Below are 25,368 nucleotides of genomic sequence, written 5' to 3' on the forward strand. Positions count from 1 at the left end.
AAATGAGAGCGGCCCAGATCATCAGTTATTTAGAAGCAATGTTATTTTAAAGGTATTAGGAAATCAGTGCAAATTAGAAGCCTAAAAACCTTTGAGGATCAGGTGCTAACCATCTCAGAACCTTCACAGAGCATGAGTTCATGTCATGCCCTAGAAAAGGGTAAAGGTTGTTGAATTCCTCTTGCTCAGCCATTGCTATGCTGCTTCAAACATCCCGGTTTGTCCATAGTACTTTCTTTTGTAAATAAGGCATATGTCTTATTTGAGAAATGATGATGCTTACTATGGTTGTGTGGCCATTTTTCTTTGTTTCTGCATCCCACTCTCTGTTTTGCATCAGTTAAAAGGCAGGCCCCCTAAATTCACTGAATATCTTTTTAAGATGACTGTCACAGTACAGGGCCACTGCACCTGTATTCCCCCTCTGCGGTCTAGCACCTATTTTTAGGTTTCCAGTTCCCAGATATCAACTCTCTCTTGAGTGGAGACCCACATCTCTCCCTCTTGATGTGGGCTTTTCCAGTTCCCTGCCTACACTGTTATTCCCAGCAAACCAGACTTCCTAAATAGGCCCACATCTATGCTTTGTGCTCTCTCTCTCTCTCTCCCCTCTCCAGGGATTATATACAGTGTAATTGATTCACCCACAGTTGTAAATTAGCCCATAATCCTTTCTAAGCAAGCACTTATTTTTCAGGTGAGAGCATTACAAGGAAACATTAAAAATAATTAAAAAACCTATATGCATGCTAAAAAAAAATCTTATCACAGATCACCTTTCTTCCCCCCTCCCCCAGCTCCAGCCGGGGCTCTGGAAGGAGTCAGTCCTTCAAGGGTTTTTCTGTGGTTACAAGTTCATAACAGCTTTAGTTCGGAACAAGCACACTCTCTGCTGATTACCTGTTCCTGAAGGTTGGAGATTAAAGGCACAAGTTGTATAAAGAAACAGGCTTATCTGCCCAGTCAATCACCCGCTTCAGGACATAGCTTCAAAAGGCTAAGTTTTTGCATAACTGGGGAGCAGAAGGAATTTGCGTTCACCTCCCCCTAGATATTTCCAAAGAAATCCTCTTCATATACATTGCTCCAAGTCTGCCACATGGTTCGATATAGTCCTTTGATCATTCAGGCCCACAATAATGCATAACCTTTGCATTTAATACCAATGGTACTTAAACTTGTTTCAATGAGGTTATCCAAGGATACCACAGGAAATTGCCATATCTGTCACACTGACTAAGTACCAGTTTGTTTTAATTTGTATCTTTTGTTTAAAACTGGCCAGTCACTGTGCTGCACTGAGCTTAACTGACAGAGGGAAAGAGCTGTGTGTGATGTTTCTTTTAAAGAAACCATTTAAATTCTCAGATTTTATGGGGTAAGTTTTTTTGCTGAGGTATGTGAGGATTTCATTACTTCTTCAATATGGTATGTTGGAATTAACCAACAAGCCATTGTAGGTGCCATAAAGCTAAATTCCACAAATTACAATGAAATTATACCTGTTCTTCTTCTTGCCACTTCCCTTTTAGGGGTTGGCAACTTTTATTGCCTTCTTCCAAAACTCATGATTATATGCCAGGCTGCTATGCAGATTGGTCTCCCTGAGGTCTGCTGATGTCTAGTCCACACACTGGGTCATTGGTCTCCTTCCAGTAATAACCAGGGCGAGAGCCATCCCACTGATATAGATCTTCAGTCCCTGCTGGATATACCCATACCAAAGTAGCCTAGCCTCCCTCACTCGGTCTTCAATTGGAGTCACCTGCATTAAGCCCCTTACAACCTCATTTTGTTTCCTATCACAGAAACTATGCCTGCTGACATAGGTGCTGTAACTAGGGGTGCTGCAGGGCTCATAGTTTGGTTCAATGGCTCTCAGCACCCCCCACCCACCCCATAAAAATTGTTCCAGCACCCCACCTGCTGAGAATCATTATTCAAGGAATTACAATAATGCTGATAAATCACTCAGCAGAGGCTGACAATTGGCATCAAACCCAGGTAATGTCCATGTGTAACAAAAGGAGAGGCACATTTAGAAATGCTCACTCCAGGGACTGGTCTTCACTATGGGGAGATCAACGCTGCTGCAATCGATGCAGCAGGGGTCGATTTAGGAGGTCTAGTGAAGACAAGTCAATAAGGGGACTTGTGAACTACATTCAGATTGTTTTAGAAAATCACTCTTTCGTGTAATCAATAGGGATTGATCAAAGAGATCTCTGTGTGCATGTCACTGCAAAACAGCTTTTCAGTCTCTTTGGTCACAACTTGCAAAAAGCTTCAAAAAACAAAATAGCATCTTGTGGCCCAGCATTCCTCCAATACTCAAGTCAGTTGTTATTTGAAACATTCTGTGAGCTGAGAGAAACATAGACACTGGTGTCTTTACAAAAAATATTCAAATTGTTTGCATGGTTTCCCTAAAGATTTTTTTTACGCCCATTCAATGTTGTTGTCATTCATATTAGGGATTAACAAAGGCATTCGGGAGAAAACAAAAAAAGACTTCCGCAAGCTTATGTCCATTTTTAGAACTGAATCTAACTGAATCTTTTTTGAAAACTGAAAAGTTTGGTTTCTCTTTTCCCCCCATTATTTTATGTATTAGTTTATGCATACCTCCAAGGAAAAGTGCTATAAAACAGACAAAATGGCTGTTCCAGAGCAGGAACAGGACGTGTTGTACCTCCTACAAGCAAACCTGTCTGCATGAGATCTACAACTCAAATATTGTAGAAGCAAGAAAATTTGACAGTTCAGATAAAAAGCAGCACGTGAAATTTACACTCTTTAAGGTCTGCCCATTGCTAATGTATTATGGAACGTCGACCAGTCTGTGATGAGAAAAATATTATAGCTATGGATAAGACATAATAGCATTCATCACTCCTTGGGGTATACAAGCATTAACTGAAGACTCACTTGTGGTATTTGAACAGAATCCTGTGCAAAGGGGGTGCACAGCTGCTTTGCCTTAATGGAGCATTGGGAGAGATTCTGCTTTAGAAGGCACAGGCAATCCCTAGCTGGGTGCACCTGGGATGGAGAGGATGTTCACCCTAACCCACTCCTTAGGATGTTGTAGATTGCACCCCCAGCCCAGTGTGCTAGTCCTATTCTACAGGCTGCTGTGGAGGGGGATGAGTCCATGGCTGCTTCTCCCCTGCATAATTCACCCTTTTCTGTTTTGCTTGCTCCCCAGCAGGGGCAAAAACTGAGCTGTCTCTGTTTACAGGAAATGCAATGATCTCTGCTGTTAGGCTACATCTACACTTATGGTGGCGTGTAGAGTACAGAGACTGCACGTCCAGCGAGCATAGGTATAAGTAGCAATGTAGATGGTGAGACACGGCTTAAGTTAGTAGAGTACCCTACTCACCTGAACCCCCAGGGTATACAAGTTACACGGCTCTTTACACACACACACACACACACAAACACACACAAAAGCAGTGAGTCCCACATCTACACTACTATTTTTTGCAGCTGCTGGAGCCTTTCTCCCATGTCCTCCCCGAGTTCTTAATTACCAGGCACTCAAACCGTTCCCCTCTGGTTTGTCATCTTGAATGCCTGAAACCAGATCTCTTGCCTCCCATGTTCCAGTGGAGCTCTGCCACATCTCATCTTATAACCATGCCTGGTTTCCCTGCTCCCAGTGACATTCTGGCCCACAGCATTTCCTAGCTGTACCAGGGTCTCACTGATCCTAGCAGATTCTGGATCATATATTTTAAGGTCAGAAGGGACCATTATGATTGTCTACTCTGACCTGCACAACGCAGGCCACAGATTCTCACCCACCAACTCCTGTAACAACCCCGTAACTTACGTCTGAGCTATTGAAGTCCTCAAATCATGGTTTAAAGACTTCAAGGTGCAGAGAATCCTCCAGCAAGTGATCAGTGCCCCACTCCTAGAGGAAGATGAAAAACCCCCATGGCCTCTGCCAATCTGTCCTGGAAGAAAATTCCTTCCCGACCCCAAATGTGGTGATCAGCTAAACCCTGAGCATGTGGGCAAGACTCACCAGCCAGACACTCAGGAAAGAATTCTCTGTAGTAACTCAGATCCCACCCCATCTAACATCCCATCACAGGCCATTGGGCATATCTACCGCTAATAGTCGAAGATCAATTAATTGCCAAAATTAGCCTATCCCATCATATCATCTCCTCCATAAACTTATCGAGCTTAGTCTTGAAGCCAGATATGTCTTTTGCCCCCACTGCTTCCCTTGGAAGGCTGTTCCAGAACTTCACTCCTCTGATGGTTAGAAACCTTCATCTAATTTCAAGTCTAAACTTCCTGATGGCCAGTTTATATCCATTTGTTCTTGTGTCCGCATTGGTACTGAGCTTAAATAATTCTTCTCCCTCTCCGGTATTTATCCCTCTGATATATTTATAGAAAGCAATCGTATCTCCTCTCGGCCTTCTTTTGGTTAGGCTAAACAAAGCAAGCGCTTTGAGTCTCCTTTCATAAGACAGGTTTTCCATTCCTCATATCATCCTAGTCGCCCTTCTCTGTACCTGTTCCAGTTTGAATTCATCCTTCTTAAACATGGGGGACCAGAACTGCACACAATATTCCAGATGAGGTCTCACCAGTGCCTTGTATAACGGTACTAACACCTCCTTATCTCTACTGGAAATATCTCGCCAGATGCATCCCAAGACCGCATTAGCTTTTTTCACAGCAGCTTCTAGCTGTGCCATATACATACTCAGCACTGACTGACTCATTTTCCCTGGTGAGGGTGAACAGGTGAGTTCGCCCCTCACCAATGAAGTCTGACCATGATGGGCTTGTACCTGAGCTTTTGGGGTTTAACTCTATGAGATCATTACAGAAAATAATACATCAAGAAAAATAACTTTCCACATTCCCCAGTCAGAATCCCAGAACAGTGTTTAGTGTCCATAATGACTCAGGCTACAGGCAGAGTGATGGACTCCATCATACCCACACTTGTCTGTCTGCTGGTCCCTGATCAGACACACCTTTATGTCCTTCCTCCTGGAACCCATGGGTGTGACTTGACTCTCTTTTCCTGTTTGAGCTGCCTGTGTTTATCTTGGTCAGTGAGTTTTTTGTCTGTCTGCTCACTCAGCCCCTGGCCTCCAGCTCCATCCATCTCTCCTTCATGAGCAGCCTGTTCCACTCCAGCCTCTACAGCTCTGGACCTCTTGCTATTGCTCCTGCCTCTGCTGGATTGTCCAGGGAATCATCTGCTTGGTCTTCTGCATACCCTGTAGGAGAGAGAGACCCTCTCTGTCCCCAGTTTAGAGCAAATGCCCCATCCTGCCTCAGCATGTGAGTGCAGCAGGGCCACTAGCTCCAGTTTCTTCTGACCAGCTGCTGAGAGACCTTGCTGTGCCTACAGCTCTTCTCATGGTTTCTTCATCAGCTTAGCATATGTTTATTTACACAACTTGCCTTTTCCACTGCTTTATTCATCTTATACTTTCCTTTGTTCTGTTTCCTTTACCCAAAATAAGCAACTTACCTTTGTCTATTCCAACCTTCTTATTTGTGACTCTCTCAGAATCCATTTTATGAGTGCTTGGAGTATGATACTTACCTAACCAGCAAAGAATGTGTAAATCCTTCCAACTATGCCACCATGATGCTCCCTAGGTAAATTCAGGATTGTGAGGTACCTTACCGCTACCTGCCCTTAGCATGAAGCAGTCTTGTCTATGCCTGTTGTGATTAGTCTCCCTGAAACCTACAGCATCTGGCACCACAAGTACTGACTTCCAGGCTTCCGCAGACCTCGCCCTCTCTTGTGCAGGCTAATGACAATCACACACCAACTCCTGACCTCTCTGCCAGCATGCCACTCTGTAGTATCAAGCCCCTGTCACTGAACCCTCACAGAAATAACTAGGTGAATTGTCTTCAAAGAGACAGTGTACACACAGTTTGACTGGCACAGCTCAAGATCAGGTCTTTTATAACACCACAACACTGGACTCCACTTATAGTGAAAACAAAGAGGTTTATGAATAAAGTTAATATTTTAAGAGATAGTGAGCAGCAGAGCAGAAATAATAGGAACAACAGGTTACAAATAAAACAAAATATAAAATGCAATCCTAGATCTACAGTTATCAATGTTTAACTTTTTCTATTTGATAGAGTAGAATTCCTCCCAAAGATTCAATCTTTGCCAGTGTTGCAGGTTTTCAATCCTAACCTGCTTCCAAGTTTTCATTAATATTTTCTGCCCTATAAGGGGTTTCCTCAATAAATGGATAACATTTGTTATCTGTCTTGTCTTCCTCTTACACCTCCAAAGTTCACCGTCTTTGCACCCCAGAGACAGGACAGCCCTCTGTAGTTTACTCTCCGATGACTTTCCAACTACTTTTTATTCCATATGCAGATTTGGCTTACAAGGATTAGTTTACATTTGACCGAGAGAGAGAGAGAGACACATCTTATCTCTTGACTGGAAGAAACCTGTTTGCCATCTCTGCCTTAATACAGACGTATTGGGAACATATTTCCAGATTATATACATACTTCTCTCCATAGTAGTGGTGCATACATCTCACAGCGATTTAAGAAGATCTGTATGACATAAGCTTTTATTCAATACCTTACAAGACACCATTTGGACAAATACTGTGAAAGCAGTGTAGTGAGTTTGTCAGGCCTGAGAGGATTTGTTGACACAGAGTGGTGAACGCTTTGCTAGCTGGCAGCAATGGGTCTCTGTGTCACATTTTCACAGCTTATAAAAGGCCAAACTGTGGCCTGGCTTTTATGGCCATGGAGGACAATAAGGAGGCATCTGGTATTTCCTTATCCCCATACACTGGCTATTGATGTTTATGGGAGCTATGTATGAAAAAAAGTTACCTTCATGTCATCCATACATCCTGCCCCCTTCCCTGCTCATGTCTATAAGAGTAAGTGGGAGGTGGGGAGAATGGTCAGGGCCTTGGCTTCACCTCAACCAGGCACAGACCTTGTGCAGGGTAGCTACTGCCCCTGGAGCAACATGAAACTGGCAGACTAACAAGAGTTACAGTCTGGCTCCTGAATGGCTCCTGGGGCTTGTGGTAAAGTCACAATTGAGCCCAAAACAGTGCAAACTGATCTTTGAAAGCTATGAAAAACAGATTATTTGTTTTTTATTTATTTTTCCTCCCCAAAGTAATATTTTTAGGACATTAAGGCAAGGAGATATATTTATATTTATTTATTTATGGTGTTGGAGGGGAATAAATGAATTATTCAAAATAAGTCTCTTTTAGGTGTGATACTGAAATCCCACATTTTTTTATTTGCAATCAAAGCATAAATTTCTGCTTTTGAGCAGCCTGCATCTTATTTATCAGCTCTTGGGGATAATATTATGCTCCTTAGTATATTAGGAATTTGTTTCTGAACAGAAGTCTGAGAGAGAACTCCTGACTCCCGGCCCCCTGTTCTAACTAATATTTTATATCGCCTTCCTCTCACATCCACTCCTGAATGCAAACATGCCAAAAGATCAAAAGCCATGGATGTTTTTTTAATTAAAATCATGGAGTTCGTGATGCCTATAACAGTCTAGGACTGAAGTCTGGATTCAAGCATAGGCAAAGAAAAATCAAAAGACAATATTGTGTAGCCAGCTGTCTTTTTTGGCTGGTGAGTCTGAGAGTTCGGATCATGTGGCCTGTCTCTATTTTCTTATTTTTACAAAATATTTTACAAAACTATATCCAAAATTCTGTTACACTGTTTAAGTATAATATGGTTTATGGAAGTAAGGAATTTCCATGCCCTTTAAAGCAACCCATCTCTGGTGTACAATATTCTGAAGGCTCAACATAAAATAACCAGAGAGAACTCTTTCTAGTGTAACCCTAGCTTCTGAACCCCGTCCCTGTTTGAATCCTACTGAGGGAATCATTTCTCAAGTGTCAGCTTTATAGTAGATACTGTTATTATTTTGCCCTCTGGGCAAATAAATTATAATGCATTTTTTTCACAAATTAAGGCACATAAAATATGTAATCACTCATTAGATAAATGACTATAACAGCTCCTTCAAAGATACTTTAAGAGCTCTGATAAATAATACATGTAAGTAACAAAGTTCATATATTATACATTCCAAAACATATATTGAGCCAAGTTAATGCTTTTTAGTAATTTACATTCTAGGTATTTTATTAGTTTGGGGAGTTTTTTTCTTCTAATGTTAACTACATATTTAATAATTATGGGTGAACATTAAGTTTGGAGGTGCAATTCAGAGAAGCAACCAGGTCCCTGATCCTTGAAAGTGCTCCATGTGGCTCCACCTGTCTGGAGCAATTTGAAGGAGAAGAGCACAAGTTTGGATGCTTACCCAAAGATTATCAGAAGGATTTGAACCTTATCTGTCTACCAAAGTAGTGTGTAAATCTAAAAAAAACCCCACGCAATTTTACAAGATTTCCAGGATTTATGTAGATGGGGAGGGGGAAGGCAGAATTAACATGAGAGGAAGCTTTCTGGAGATATTTCAATATTGTGGTCTTAGCTGGAAATCAAAGTGCAGAGGTATGTAAAGCTGAGCAACAAATGGAGGGGCAACATTAACAGAAGTTTTACAGTGCCTCCAAAAAGTTTCAGCTGGGAATGAAATAAAGGGGGAGGGATTTTTGGCTTTATTCTGGGAAAGGGAAGGACTTCCTATTTCATATACAAATGTTCACCTAGCCCTACTATTTTCATGAATATTCCACAAGTCTTTTTACCTTGCAGTAGGTGGATAATTTACCTTGCATTAATGTTGAAAGAACACTAGGAATTGAAATTTCAGTTAGATCACAATACTATTACATAAACAGCACTAAAAGTCTGTGTTAAACTAACATTTTTCTGGAAAATCCAAGTCAAGAATGTTCTCGGTTACACAATTGTAAATGTAGAGTATTCTGCCTCCATTGAGTGGCCATCTACATGGATCAAGTTCTCCTAACACCCTGCACAAGTGGTGTGGAGATGCTTTATTCACTATGCCAGCAGACTGGAGTCCTGAAATTCAGTACCTCTAACAGTACAGGATTCAAGGGAGTGGAGGAATGTTTCAGCATAAGTTGCTGTGTGGGGCCCGGATTGCCTGGCTAGAAGGTGCTCACAAATAAAGCCACACTGATGCAAAGTTACTCAAACAATGCTTTTCTCTCACTCCCCAAATAATCTTTTACCATTTTAGAGAAAATATCATGCAAAGTTTGAGCCTTGACAACTTTTGACCCTTACCAGTTATTCAACTCTTAACATTTAATCTCCATAAGCAAATAACATGTTTCACCTCAGAAGCTTGCAAAAGGCAGTGGAGGCCCATTACCCCTGCATCTCACCACTAAATTGTGTGTTGTTTCCTGCCCAGGAACAGTCCTTTGTTGATTAAAGGAATCTGTGAGGTTACCTCAGAGGGGTAAGGCACATCTCTCTCACCTATCACCACAGTAGTGGTGAAGTCATCCTTTCTTACTGAAGTCATCCTTTCATTCAATCCCCACTCCTTCAGGTTTATAATAAAGTACAGGTGGCATTGGCTTGGTGATCATAAACTGAGCACCTATTAGAGAGTGCTTTGAATCAAAACCATGGTCCAGGCACAGTCTGTTTCAATTTATAGACTCAAAAACTCAAGATGAGCTCTTTCAGGGAAATAGCAAGATGCAGAGCGAGCTCAAAATAATAATGGTGAAATTGATCACATATTTATGAGCCCGGTAGAGAAAGTTACTCTCTCTGTCTTATTTTGTCTGATCAATTCACTGCAGAAAGAGATTTCTGATTTCTTGTGGGAAACTACAGTACTTGCCAACCACTAAATTGATGGGAAATGTGAGCATGTGTCCTCTGAGATTTACAGTGGTTCCTATTTCTAGGGAAACCATTCCCCTTTTCCATTCATGTTCAGAATGGCTGACTCGGTCAGATGTTGGCTCCAGCGGAGAACATGTAGTGTTGGGGAAAGAAAAAGCTAATAATAAATAGACCTAAAAATTGTTAAGGAAACAAACTAAAATGAGAGGAAGACAGTCAGGAAGCAGTGAAGAGAGATGGAAGATTAAAAATGTTAATGATTATAGAATGATTCAGTATTCACTATATTTGCCTGGGACCTTGCTATATTCTAACAATGTAATCTATAACTAAATATAAGGGGTTAGATCCTCAGCAGGTATAAATCAGTATAGTTTCATTGACTTCAGTGGAGGTCTAGTGATTTATACCAACTCCAGAACTGCTCCTAAGAATCTTAATTTCACTGGGCCTTGTTCTCTCTCAGTAGAATAGCAGCAAACTAAAAATAGAGCACATCAGTTTATTATAGTCAGACTTATGTTGTTAGTTATAGACTGAACATATTCTCTTTCTGTGATGCCATTTTTCTTTCTCTAAGAAGCAGTAAGAGAGGAAGTAAATCCAGGGCAATATCTCCTATAGCATAATTGATGCACTGCAGGATATGGGCAACTCCCTTTAATAATCAATACATTACAATGGGAGAATTGAGCTCCAGGAAAGTAGACTCAGAATTTAAGGCCACAAGGGATCACGATGATCTGGTCTGACCTCCTGCACATCTCAGGCCACAGAATCTCACCCATCCACTCCTGTAATTGACCCATAACCTCCAGCTGAGTTACTGAAGTCATCAAATCATGATTTAGAGATGTGAACTTATGGAGAATCCACCATTTATTCTAGTGTAAACTTGCAAGTGACCCAGGCCCCATGCTGCAGAGGAAGGCAGAAAACCTCTGCCAATCTGACCTGGGGGAAAGTTCCTTCCCAATCACAAATATGGTGATCATTTGGACCCTGAGCATGTCAGCAAGGTAGCCAGACACCTGGGAAAAATTATCTGTAGTAACTCAGAGCTCTCTCCTTCCAGTGTCCCATCTCTGGCCATTGGGATATTTGCCACTAGCAGTTGCAGATCGGCCACATGTTATTGTAAGCAGTTCCATCATATCATCCCCTCCATAATCTTATCAAGGTCAGTCTTGAAGCCAGGAAGGTTATTTGACCCCACTGCACCCCTTTGAAGACTGTTCCACAACTTCTACTGCATTTCTTTTGTCTCAAAAAACCCAACAACATGGTCATCTTCTCAAAGAAGATCAGGTTAGTCTGATACAATCTGCCTTTTGTAAAACCATGTTGTATTTTATCCCAATTATCATTTTCCTCTATGTTCTTAACTACTTTCTCTTTCAAAATTTGTTCTAAAACCTTGCATACAAATCAAGGTCAAATTAACAGGCCTGTAGTTTCCTGGATCCCTTTTCCTGCATTTTCTTAAAAATAGGTAATACGTTAGCAATTCATAGGTTTAGGGATTTATTAAAAATCCCTGCTAGTGGGCTTGCAATTTCTTATGCCAGTTCCTTTTTTAATATTCTTAGATGGAGATTATTTGATTGTCCTGATTTGGTCCCATTAAGCAGTTTTGAGTTTCACTTGCACTTCAGATGTGGTAATTTCTACTTCCATATCTTCATTTCTATTAGCCACCCTCCCACAACACATAAACTCCTCATTATCCTTACTGAAAATTGAGGCAAAGTATTAATTTAAATGTTTGGCCATACCTAGATTATCTCTAATCTCCACTCCATCTTCAGTTCTTAGCGGTCCCACTCCTTCTTCTTTCCTTGTTTTCTTTTTATTTATAAGGCTATAGAACTTTTTACTATTAGTTTTAATTTCATTTGAATGGTCCATCTTTGCTTGTATTTTGGCAGCTCAGATATTTCCCTTATACTTTCTGACCTCCAATAGGTAGCTTTCCTTGCTGATCAATCCCATCTTCCGTTCCTTGTAGACCAGGGATCAACAATTTTTGGCATGCGGCCCACCAGGGTAAACCCCCTGGTGGGCCGGGCCCGTTTGTTTACCTGCCGTGTCCACAGGTTCAGCCAATCGCAACTCCCACTGGCTGCGGTTCACCGTTCCAGGCCAATGGGGGCTGCAAGAAGCGGCATGGGCTGAGGGATGTGCTGGCCACCGCTTCCCGCAGCCTCCATTGGCCTGGAATGGCAAACCGCGGCCAGTGGGACCAGGGCTTACCCTGGCTGGCCACGGGCCAAACTTTGCTGATCCCTATCATAGACTTTCCGATTCCTGTTGCAGACTTTCCACTTTCTCTAAATAAGCTATTTGAGATGCTTGCTCATCCAGTTTGGTCCAGTTCGGCTCATCCCCTTGCCTATAAATGTTTCCCCTTGCTTGGGATCTAGGCTTGATAAAGCTTCTGCAGCTTTGACTTCAAGTAATTCCAAGCCTCCTCCACATTCAGATCCTTGAGTTCTTTAGTCCAGTCCATTTCCCTAACTTATTCCCTAAATGTTTTTAAGTTTTCCCTTTTGAAATCAAGGACCCTAGTTGCAGACCTGTATTTGTTTATCCTTCCATTTAGTTTAAACTGAATTAGCTCATGGTCACTAAAACCAAGGTGGTCCTTTACAACCAGTTATTCTATGAGGTCCTCACTATCCACCAATACTAAGTCTAAAATGGCATCACCCTTGTTGGTTTGGTGACTATTTTGGTGAAGAAATATATCAGTTATCAGATCCAGGAATATCTAGGCCCTACCATTATTAGTAGCACTTGTCCTCCAATCTATAGATGGGAAATTAAAGTCTCCCATCATCACACAGTTACCAGTAGTATTTATTTCATTAAAAATATTAGAGGTCTCTATCCATATTCAAACTGGATCCTGACGGTCTGTAGCATAGCCCAAACACTGTTCCAGTGGAGCCTCTAATAGTTTTCTCCCCTAAGTGATTTTGATCCAAACATTCTGTTTTATCCACTCCATCACTTCTAATTTCTAAACAATCCACTTTGTTATTAATATACAATGCTAGTCCACACCTTTACCTTTATTTCTGTCTTTTGTGAACAGCACATGCCCTTCAATACCTGTAGTCCCATCATGACTATTCTTCCACCATATTTCTGTTATCCCAATAATATCTGGTTTCACTTCCTGCACCAGTAGTTCCATAATTATTCCGTTATCACCATAACCTGGCTACTTGTATTGCTGCACAGACATCTTAGTTGTTTCTGCTTGGCTTCACCCAGATTCCTCACCTGATTAGGTACAGTCATTCTATTGCTAGTACCACCTACCTGACTGTTAGTGTCATTGCTACCGGCATTATCTTTCCTCTTGATGTCTATTTTGCTACCCTCTGTTTCTTTCTCCATTGTTGTAACCTCTCTTACTTGATTTTCCTCCTGCTCAAAATTAGAATCAGGTGTGGAGATGGCATAAATATCTCCCAAATTCCCCCCTCCAAAAGTGTCCCTAGTTTAAAGCTCTGTTAATCAGTTGTGACAATCTCTATCCCAGAAGACTATTTACTTCTGTGCTCAGGTGGAGTGCCGTGAGAACAGTACACTGTCCATGAATGCTTCCCAGTAATCAAGTGTCCCAAAGCCCTCCTTATACCACCGCTGCCTGAGACATCTGTTGATCATCATAATCTTTTCTCACCTTCATTCTCCTCCTCTAGGGACAGAAGTTCACCTGAACTTTCATTTGTTTAAGCATCTTCCCCAGCCTGCTGTAGTCCCCCTTGATGCATTCCAGTGAGAAACTAGCACTATCATTTGTTCCCACGTGACGGACAGTCAGTAGATTCTTTTCTGCTTCCATTAGGATCCTCTTCAGCCTTAGGTCCACATCCCATATTTTAGATCCTGGCAGACAGCACACCCTTCTGTTCTTAGGATCAGCTCTGGTACCAGGTTTGTCTGTTCGTCTAAGTAGGGAGTTCCCAGTCATGTAGAACTGCCTCTTCCTGGCGTTGGTATGATTATCCAGCCTTTCTCCTTCCATTCTTTCTGGCTGAAAGTCATCTTGTCTTTTTGTTCTCCCTTGCAATCTTCTGTGCATCATCCTCTGTCCTCCTGGGGCTTGAGCTCAGGCAATCTCCATTGACTCTTCCCCTCTTCTTGTAGGACTAGCTGCTCTTTTTCTTGTCTTCCTTGCTCTCCCATTTTCTGTTACTGCCTGCTGTACCCCTTCCTCATTTCTCAACTCAGAAAAACTGTTCCTGCTCCATTTTTCCTTCACATGCCTTAAAAAAAAATTAATGATTTGTACCATCTTTGTTTATTTATCATGAGGTGGAGAGGTTTATATTAACAAAGATTATTGCTATCATGCCCCAGCAAGAATTGTGGGTGAAGGAGACAAGTGTCAATTTCTGTCATTCTGCTGCAGAGTCCACAATTTTGTTTGTCTATAGAGACTGTTATACAACAAAGGTCATGGATCTGGTGAATGTCAGAGAGGTCCTGTCTAGCCTCTAACATTTTGCCAGTTGTTGTTTTACTGATACATGCATGCACACACATGCGCGCACACACACACTCCTTTACTGATAATGAGAAAGAGGCAAGGCACCGAGCTCACAACTATCAAAACTGACATACTGCCTGCAATCAAGATAACTTTATTTTTCTGTGATTCCATTTCTGCTACCCACCCCCCTCAATTCATCCACTGAGAACTCTTCCTCACCTTAGAGCTACACTGCATAGAATGAAGAAATACAAAATTCTACATTTTATAAAAAGTTGCCATTGTGATCCTCAAGTGCCTCATTAAACAGCTAGTTATCAGTATGAGCTCTGGTGCATAGGAAGCCTCCTGCTGCTTATTGGACCTCCTGCTGGTGTCATTGTTACTGTCCTAGTCCCTCTGCTGTGCTTCCCAAGGAGTTTCCTTCCTATTGTAAGCTGCAAACGCCACTTCTGTCTGCTTACCTCCAAAAAAGTGTATTTACAAGTAAAAGGCCTATCGTCTCCCTCATCATCCCCAAAGTTGGAAGTTGATCCTTGTACTCTACTGGCTCTGAACGATAGTGTGTAACCCAGAGGAACAAAGAGAATCCATATAAAGGAAGGATTTGCTGGCAAGCACTTTAAGAAATAGTGAGTTCTGTAGCAGCCTTGACTGTTTGGCTTTACTTCCAATTATTTCATGCTTCGTGGCTAAAGTGATACCTCTTTTGTGAACAGACAGCCCTAAGATTCAATGTAAAAAATGTAGCAACCAGGTTCTTTCTAAAACAACATGTACTTATCCATTTGTTATTTGTATTAGAGTTAACACCTAGAGGACTCACTTGGAATCAGGGCCCTTTGGTGCTAGGCACTGTACCAATAGTGGAAAAGGCAACCTTAGTAAGAGACTGCCTCTGTCCCGAAGAGCCTGCAGTCTAAACAGGGTGGGAGGGGAAATGGAGGCACAGAGATGTAAAATGACTTGCCCCAAATCACAGAGCTGGTTGGTGGCAGAGCCAGGAATATAATATAGGGTTCCTGAGCCCCAGTCTAGAGCCATGTTAATTAAACCACATTGCCTCTCTGTCATATAAGGCAAAATGTGATGATTATTTGTCATGTAAGTGTAACACCAACAGACCCCGTCGTCAGGCACTTGAATCAAACCTGGGACCTCTGGAGCTTAATACATAAGCTTCTACTGCATGAGCTAAAAACAAGACTGTAGCAGACTCATCAATCTATAGCCAGTACTAGAGGGGCCAGAGTGCCACACCAAGCAGGCCTGGGTGACATAAGCACTAGTGAGGCTTGACTGTTAGATGTTTGTTGGTAATTACAGTTGTCTACTATCTTCAAAGTCTCTTATGCAGGACCAGTCATGACACAGGGCAGCAAACATGAGCTGACTTTGATCCAAAGATGTGCCCAGTATAACTTATGAGGACAGTGCCAGTTGACATCACACACACAAAAAAAATAAATAATCAAGATGTTTATTTAAGTAGTTGAGAAATTAGGTAGCTACATTATTAATTGGTTAATTGTACAAAAGGAATTCTTGATTGATTCCCTACTGGTCATTTTATGGCTGTGTGTTACAAAATATGCCTGGAATTTTTTTCCTGGTAAATTCAGATAATTTATTTCAGCTGACTATCATTGGCATTCTCCTGTGAGTTCACCTTTAAATGTTTGTTAGCTTGCCAATAATTGTATTGGGCGTTAGATCAGGAAAAGTAACACTGTGATTCAAGCGGTGCCAAGTGCTTGTGAGTTCCTGGTTGCTTTTTGTGGTGGTGGGAAGTCATGCTCCTCCAGGAAAAATGCCAAAATGGAAAGCTTTGTGTGTGGTGGGGGGGAGATAGTAAGAGACAGAGGAACCCTCCCTCTCTCGGGCAGCATGTAGACATACAAGATTTTTTTCACATGGAACCCAGATCATATAATAAGCTATGTGATCTAGAGATCACTATTCATAAAGGCATTCAGTTTCTCACTGATGTTATATTCAGTAAACCCTATATTCCCTACCTACAAGTCAGCCTGAGATACATATATAAATACTTCATGAACTGCAAAGGTAGCCTTAGATGAGGACACCAACCAAATACATTTTCTGAATTGGAGAATGTCCTCTAGGATGACCCCACATTCCTCTTATTTAGTACATCTTCATCAAAGGTCACTGTGGCAACCTACCTGTCAGGTGAGGAAGATTGGAAATGCTGCTCTCTCCACAACCCTTTAAGGACACTCCATGTGTCAGCCAGAAGGTGGCAATACTGCAGTAAAGTACAACTCAGTCCTGTCTCTTCTCTAAGTAATAAGAAGTTGCAGGACACAGGATCCTCTGGTTTTCCCTGGCTCTGTAGCTGTCAGACTATCTAACACATCTTCAGCCTGCTTGCTTATCAGCTTTCATAGATTACCAAGCCAGAAGAAACCATTGTGATCATCTGGTCTGACCTCCTATATAACACAGGCTATAAAACTTTCCCCAAAATTATTCCTAGAGCATATCTTTTAGAAAAACATCCAACCTTGATTTAAAAATTGTCAATGATGGAGAGTCCACCATGATTCTTGGTAAATTGTTCCAATGATTAATTACTCTCACTGTCAAACATATGCTGTATTTCCATTCTGAATTTCTAATTTCTAGTTTCAACTTCCAGTCATTGAATTGTGTAATATCTTTATCTGATAGATTGAAGAGCCCGTTATTAAATATTTGTTTCTCAAGTAGATATTTGTGGATTATAATCAAGTTACACTAAATAGATAGACTCAAAGAGCTCAGTCACTATAAGGCATGTTTTCTGATCCTTTAATTATTCTTTTGGCTCTTCTCTAAACCCTCTCCAATTTGCCAACATCCTGTTTCAATTGTGGGCACCAAAAATGAACACAGTTTTCCAGCAGTGGTCTCACCGGTTCCAAATACAGAGATAAAATAACCTATGTATTCCTACTTGATATTCCAAGTATTGCATTAGTTCTTTTGGCCATAGTGTCACACTGGAAGCTCATGTTCAGCTCATATCCACCATCACCCCCAAATGTTTTTCAGAGTCACTGCTTCCCAGGATAGAATCCTCCATCCTGTGCATAGAGCCTATATTCTTTGTTCCTAAATGCATATTTTAAAGTTAGCTGCATTAAAAAAAAACACTTATTATTTACTTGTGCCAGTTTACCAATCGATCCAGATCACTCTGCATTAGTGACCTGTCCTCGCCATGATTTACCGCTTCTGCAGTTTTTGTGTCATCTGCAAACTTTATCAGTGATGATTTTGTTTTCTTCCACGTCATTGATAAAAATGTAAAATAGATTAGGGCCAAGAAACAATCCCTTTGGGATCTCATTAGAAACACACCTGTGTGATGACAATTCCCCGTTTACAATTACATTTTGAGACCTATCAATTAACCAGTTTTTAATCCATTTAGTGTGTTTCATGTTAATTTTATATTCTGGTTTTTTAATCAAAATGTGTGGTACCAAGTCAAACATTTTACAGAAATCTAAGTATGTTACATCAACACTTTTATTTTAATCAACCAAACTTGTAATCTCAGTAAACAAATGAAGTTAGTTTCACAGGATCTATTTTCCATAAACCCTGTTTATTTACATTAATTAAATTATCCTCCTTTTATTCTTTATTAATCAAATCCTATATCAGATGCATCATTATCTTGCTCGGGATCAATGTCAGGCTTACCGGCCTGTAATTACCTGGGTCATCCATTTCCCTTTTAAAAAACTGACACATTAGCCTTCTTCCAGTAGTCTGGTATTCTCCCAGTGCTCCAAGACTTATTGAAAATCAATGCCAATGGCGCTGTGAAGTCCTCAGCCAGCTCTTTTAAAATTCTTGAATGAAAATTAACTTGACCTGCTGATTTTAAAATGTCTGACTTTAGTAGCTTCTGTATAACATCCTCCAAATACACTAGGGCAACCGAAAAGAGTACAGAATACAGAAAGAGTATTGTCACCATATAAAAAGACTATATCCTCTGAGGTTGTTTTTTTCTTCCTTTTCTGCATTATTATTGTTAATTCTACCATTTTCATCTAGTAACGGATAATACTAATCCTAATAATTGTTTTTTAAAAAATCCCTGCTCCATATTGTCCTTAATTCTGCAGGCAATAGATTTCCCCTTGTGTCCCTTTGCTTTGCTTATCAATTTTTTACAATTCTTAACTTTTGATTTTAATATTATTACCATCAAGTTCCCCTTTCTTGTATTTGTTATAATTTTTTTTAATTATTTTTATAGCTACCTTAATTTCATTTCTCCTCCAAACATTGTTGTTGGTTTTTTAACCAGTATGGTCTTCTTCCTTGATTGTGGCTTTTGGGGCATCTAGTAAGGTGTTAAATGATTCCCAATTATTATTCACATTCTTCCGATTAAATTCTTCCTTCCAGATTATTTGGCTCATAATTGTTTTCAGCTTTGTGAAATGGGCCTATTAAAGCACCAAATATGAATATTATTGGTCTGGACTTTTTTTCTGTTTGCACATTATAAATGTCGTCAAGTCATGATCATTTATATCTAAGCTATCATTAATTTTTTTTGTTCTTTGATCAGTCCCTCTTTATCTGTTAAGTTTTCCTAACTTTTTCAGTTAGGAAATTGTCGTCTACAATGTTTAGAAATGAACATTGAACATATTTTAAAAGCACCAGGAAGCATTTTAAAGCCTCTTCTTGACAGCTGATTCTACTCATCCTTTTTCTAGGGCAGAAAAATTTGCTTTCAAAAGGATTCAGTGCTGCTTGATTTCCTTCTTTCTTTCTTTTCTTTTTTTTTTAATGGTAAGTATGTGAAGCAAAATGTTAACATGTCGGTTATCCCCAACACTTCAGTATCTGCTTTGCAAAATGTCTGAGCGCAACACAGAGCAAAGTAGCTGAAGACAGAGATTGCAGCTTTCTGCCTACTTATCTTAAAATGATACAAATACAGGCCATATATTTCGGTTAGTTTTAATACAATTCACTTTGAGTTAATCTTAATACCTCAGTCAGTATGTATTCTCTGTCCTTTTGCGTGCAAAACTGTTCATTTCAACAATGGTGATACCAACTTGTTTCATATGGTAATTCTGTATATGGGTGCTATGGTTTGGCCACATAAATATGACATACAGACAGAAACTGAAACAGCAAAGGGACTTTGGGCCCTAGGTGGAAAAGGTGTATACTACAACTATAATTGAGCCAAAAGACCCAGATAGAGCTCAGTTTTCTTCTGCATCCAAGCTTTTATCAGCGCAAGGCAAGAGTGTTGTCTGGGAGCTGGTTATGGCTGCCTGATCCTCTGCTTGCACCACCCCTTTAAAAGTTAGTCACCTGGCAGTTCTAATTTTTGTCAGTGAGGATCATCATAGCAGTTCTCTACCAGGCCCTCTTTCCTGCCCCACCTCTTACTCAACCACTGCCAACCCCCCACATACTCTATCCCTCCTTCAGCAGGGACAGGTTTGGTGACTGGTGCAAGAGCTGTCTGCACCAGGGGAAAGTTCCATTCCCACACAGGAAGTTAATCCTGTGCTGGCCATTTATGGCCAGAATCTAACAACTTTGTGTCACCTGAGTGATGCAAGGTGTTCAGATTGGGGCCTCATTGTCCAGTTCATCACACTGATGGGACCTCATAATGTCTTCATATCATGCTAATACCATGGATGTAATCAGTTCCCTGATTAAGACATAGTGTTGGGCCAGTACAAAATAAGATCTGGAGTGTGATTTCCAAAACATCTTTAGGAGTACAAGTCCCATTGATTATTTGTGCTTCTAAGTCATTTAGGTGCTTTTGAAAATCCAATGCAAAACATTTATTTCAAAGAAATGAACCCCACCTGGCTTTAATGCAATAAGAGATTCCACCAAGAAAGACTGTTGTTCCTCATAGGGGATGTTTGCCTTATTTAACATGTAAACGGAGTTTGAAATGACATTCTTCAAATGCAGGAAAAGTTACAGAAGGACATTTGGGCACAGAGGGGGGAGGCATAAAAGCGGAGTTGATTCATATTCGCTTCCTGTTTGTCAGGCTACCTGTTGTCCATAATTTGTCCCGATAATATCTCTCCAAGTGCTAAATCATTACAGAGGCTTTTACATCATATTAGCCATATCAAATACTGATATGAAACAACACAGAGTACAAGGCTTTCATATGGTCCTAATACAGGAATAGTATGGCCCAAAGGGCTATAAATAAGTCTGTTCAGTGCCAAGAAGGATACAGAGACAGGGAAAAAGTATTTCTTCTGGAATTTCATGTTTCCTTCCTGCTTGGAACATTATTTTTCTTGGCTAAGTATTTCTGATTATACTACTGTATACAGATGGATATATTGATGTACGTGTAACTGAACTCCATCCTCAGAGAATAACACACAGGCAAATAAACAGTCACTTTTTCTTTTGGCTTTACTTTTCCCACTGGGTTAATTATCCTTGTTACTCTATGAGGCAATATCACTTCTAATAGGTGGAACAAAATGCAGTCATCTTTTGAAAATACTCACATTTCTGCAAACTAAGAAGCCACAAGAAACTTGTTAGAACTGTAATGCAAGGGTGTTCAGGGGTTGGTGCTGAATCTTTTGGCATTTTTTAAAAGAAGGCTGTCTTATTTAAATCTAACTCTTTTACACAGCCAGAATCAAGACATTAGAGTCCCTAGTCACCATCCTCCCCGCCCTTTGTCAAGTAAAACATCTTAGATCAGAGAACAACCAAGGATCTTCTGAAATAAATGGCACTCACTCTAACAGTGTCAATACACCAATCACAATAACAAATTCTTGCATTGAAATGGCATCTTAGACACCACATAAAAATTATCATTTAAAACACATTATAATTTGATTTCAAGAAAGTATGTTCTGTTAATAACAGATTCAAATCTTGTGGATCAGATATTCAGACTGGTTGTTTAATCTGCAAGTTTGCATGTGAATCTATTGACCCTGCAAACCAGTTAACTGCACACACAGATGCATAGTGCATGCACAGTTACCTATGTTTAAGATTTGGGAGGTTTGTGCATAGGTCAGTGAGCACTCAAATATTGAAAACAGTCCCTCTAGAACAAAGTCGCCTTTTTTCTATAATTTATCTGAGATTATTTTCTGCTTTCGTATATTGAATTTATTGTGTAGTAATACAGCTCAAGATAAGGTAAGACAGTAAGGAGAAAATCCACAATTATCCTTTAACTGGTAATACATCACAAAATTCAGGAAGAATCTGCAGAAATGTCAAATACATCATGCTGTATGCTTGCAACAGACTGTCCTTCAGTAGTTAGCACATAAATAATCACTAGTGAGAACTGTGCCTTTAAGGGCTGAGCTAGGAGTCTGGGTGAGTGATACAAAAGCTCATATTATGCACAGTCATTTGGAACGGGTAACAGAATAAAGCGGTCTTTTTCAAACATCTTCAATCAATGCGTGATCAACGAACACCACAACTAGAAAAGTCATATAAGCATCTCCTCCTTCTAAACTATTCCTTTTCTAGCATGCTTGCACAAAATGGAGTCCAGTATCACATGATCTGGCCACATGCCTTTACATACTTTGATGAGTCATAGCAGCCATTACCCATATACTGGCTGAAGCATCCACAGGAAAGTTCATCAGGTCGGGATAAGCTACTTCTAAGGTCTATTGCAGGGATAGGCAACCTTTGGCATGCAGCCCACCAGGGCAAGCCCCTTGGTGGGCTGGGCTGGTTTGTTTACCTGCTGCATCTGCAGGTTTGGCCGATCGCAGCTCCCACTGGACACGATTTGCCACTCCAGGCCAATGGGGGCTGCGGGAAGTGGCACAAGCTGAGGGATGTGCTGGCCACCGCTTCCCACAGCCCCAATTGGCCTGGGACAGTGAACTGGGGCCTGGGGCCTGGGGGAGCTGCGATCGGCCGAACCTGCAGACGTGGCAGGTAAACAAACTGGCCCGACCTGCCGGGGGCTTACCCTGGAGGGCCACATGCCAAAGGTTGACAATCCCTGGTCTGTTGTGTTTCTTAATGGGCCATTATCTTGAATGGTTCATCTACAATGTGCTGGCTAGACTGGATGTAAACAATGTTGTGGGTATTACCCAAGAGCAAACACATTGAAATACTGCTACATAGTCAATATTCATAACTTTAGATACAAAAATGAGACATGAATACAAATAGGATAGTCATATTCAGCAAACCATAACTTTGACATCTTACATGACATATTTGTACAACATTTGTTGCAATTACATAACACTAATGAATATGGGGGTGCCAGGGTGTTACTTTTAGGTACAGAATGTCACATTGGGTTTTGTCCATTTTCAACACAAACCCAGGCAAAACTTCCCAATTTCTATGGAGTAACTAATGGAGTTACTGGCTTCACTCAAATCAACAACTTCAATGTAAAACTCAAACCGTGGTGAGCTAAAAAAAGAGAACATAAAAACTTGAACCAAACCTACTAGATTTTGCAAAGGCCCCAAAATGAACATCCAGCAAAGGTAGCTTTGGTTGAAAGCAGGGAAGTGAACTCATTAGGTCAAAGATTAGTCAGTAGGTATAATCAAAACCTACCTTTTCTTGAAGAAATAAGAAGTGTGTATGTCTTCCCAATCTTGGATTTTCTTCAAACAAAAATCTCTCATAAGAAAAATCTTTCAGACTGGAGGAGGGGAGAGGGGAAATCATGTCAGCCCTAACTAGCACCATAGCCAAAAGCAGATGCTGACATTTCTTTGAAACAGAGAATCTGCTAACAAACAGTACAACTGAGCTATGTTAACGTCTGATCTTACCCAGATTTCAATTGATAAGGAAAACTGTCCTCCATATGGACCACAGATCAAAATAAAAAAATTCACAAGTGCATCAGTGGCTTGTTCTTTACTGGAAACTTTAGGAAGTTATTTTCATTTACAAGAACCTGCACTTTGGTTATATTCCTTGTTCATGAGGTTGCAAACACTGAGATTTAATGAGCACAATATCCAGCAATCTGATAGCTGGATTTGAAATAATCTCTGCTTCTGCCTTGGGAAATTCTTAAGAAAGTGCTTGCCAATATATCCCATTAACAACTATGTGGGTGAAGCCAGACATGCTTTTGAATGAACTCACACAGAAAAATTATAAAAGACAAAAATATCATAACAAAAGATGAGTCTGGGAGCTTAAATTTGTAACATTGCTGGACACTTAAAATCGTGGTCTTAATAAAGATTTACGGCTCAACAACAACCTGTAAGCTATTAAACTCCCTTTTTTGTCCTATGGCTGCAGAGATGTTAACAGGCCACTTTACTTTGAATGGTCTCATCGCATACAGTATGTGTTATCTACTTATGTTAAACAATCTGTTCCATCTTGTATTTAACTGTGACACTCTGCATACCTTTCCCAGATCTGAAGAAGAGCTCTGTGTATCTTGACAACTAGTCTGTTGTCTCTTTAACCAACAGAAATTGGTCCCATAAAAGGTATTCCCTCACCCATCTTGTCTTGCCAATATACCAGCAGCCTTGAGACCTGGTATTGTCTGGCCAATTCTCAAAAAACAGCGATGGCCTCTATCATCTTAGAATTATAGGTTGGGACGGACTGCAAGGATCATACAGTCTATCCCCTGCCAAGATGCAGGATTTGTTGTGTCTAAACCATCCAAGACAGACAGCTATCCAGTCTCCTTTTGAAAGCCTCCAGTGAAGGAGCTTCCACAACCTCCCAAGGCAATCTATTCCATTGTCCTACTGTTCTTACAGTTAGGAGTTTTTTTCCTGGGGTTTAATCTAAAGCTGCTATACTGTAATTTGAATCCATTGCCTCTTGTCCTGCCCTCAGTGATAAAAGAGAACAACTTTTCCCCATCTTTCTTTATGGAAGCCTTTCAAATATTTGAAGACTGCTATCATGTCCTCCTTTAATCTCCTCTTTTCCAAATTACCAAACGTACCCAGTTCTTTCAGGCTTTGCTTATATGGCTTGCATTCCATCCCTTTGATCGTCTTTGTAGCTCACCTCTGGATCCTTTCCAGTTTCTCCACATCCTTTCTATACATTGGTGACCAAAACTGGACACAGTACTTCAGCTGAGGCCTAACTAGCGCCGAATAGGAGGTACTATCACTTCCCATGACTTGCATGCTATGCCTCTGTTAACGCAACCTAAAATTGCATTTCCTTTTATTTGCAACAGGATCACATTGCTGACTCATATTGAGGTTGTGATCCACCACAACTCCCAGATCTTTCTCAGCAATGCTGCTGCCAATCCAGTTATCCCCCATTTTTATGTGTGTGTTTGGTTTTTCTTCCCTAAGTGTAGCAACTTACATTTTTCTTTGTAGAATTTCATTTTGTTGACTATAGCCCAGTTCTCCAATTTATCAAGATCCCTCTGAATTTTAGCTCTATCCTCCAAAGTGTTGGCAACCCCTCGTCCAGCTTTGTGTTGTCTGCAAGTCTGATCAGGATGCTCTCTATTCCAACATTCAGGTCATTAATAAAGATGTTATACAATACTGGGCCCAGAACAGATCCCTGTGGAACCACACTTGAGACCTCCTTCCAATCTGACATCATTCCATTAATAGCTACTCTTTCTTTGCGGTTGTTTAACCAATTGTGTATCCACTTAATGGTAGTTCCACTGAGCCCACATTTCTCCAGCTTACTTATCAGAATGTCATGTGGGACTGTGTCAAAAGCCTTACTGAAGTCCAGGTATACTATGTCCACCACATTCCCGCTATCCACCAATCCAAAGAAGGAGTCAAGCTGGTTTGGCATGACTTGTTCTTTGCAAATCCATGCTGGGTGCTAGTGATCACCCCTTCATCCTCCAAGTAATCATAGAATCATAGAATATCAGGGTTGGAAGGGACCTCAGGAGGTCATCTAGTCCAAACCCCTGCTCAAAGCAGGACCAATCCCCAACTAAATCACAAATTGAATGTTTGATACGTTGCTCTAGTAACTTCCCAGGTATC

General features: G+C 40.7%; 1 long non-coding RNA gene across 1 annotated transcript; it reads right to left on the reverse strand.

The window, feature by feature from the left end:
- Nucleotides 1-2,701: 2,701 nt before the first annotated feature.
- Nucleotides 2,702-24,961, reverse strand: LOC122466279. Its single transcript, XR_006291669.1, has 3 exons — nucleotides 24,813-24,961; nucleotides 16,210-16,216; nucleotides 2,702-2,711 (listed from the first exon to the last, which is right to left on the reverse strand). It is a non-coding gene; the product is annotated as an uncharacterized LOC122466279 (long non-coding RNA).
- Between the last annotated feature and the right edge of the window lie 407 nt (nucleotides 24,962-25,368).

Source organism: Chelonia mydas, chromosome 6, assembly GCF_015237465.2.
Source record: "Chelonia mydas isolate rCheMyd1 chromosome 6, rCheMyd1.pri.v2, whole genome shotgun sequence".
Classification (NCBI taxonomy): domain Eukaryota; kingdom Metazoa; phylum Chordata; order Testudines; family Cheloniidae; genus Chelonia; species Chelonia mydas.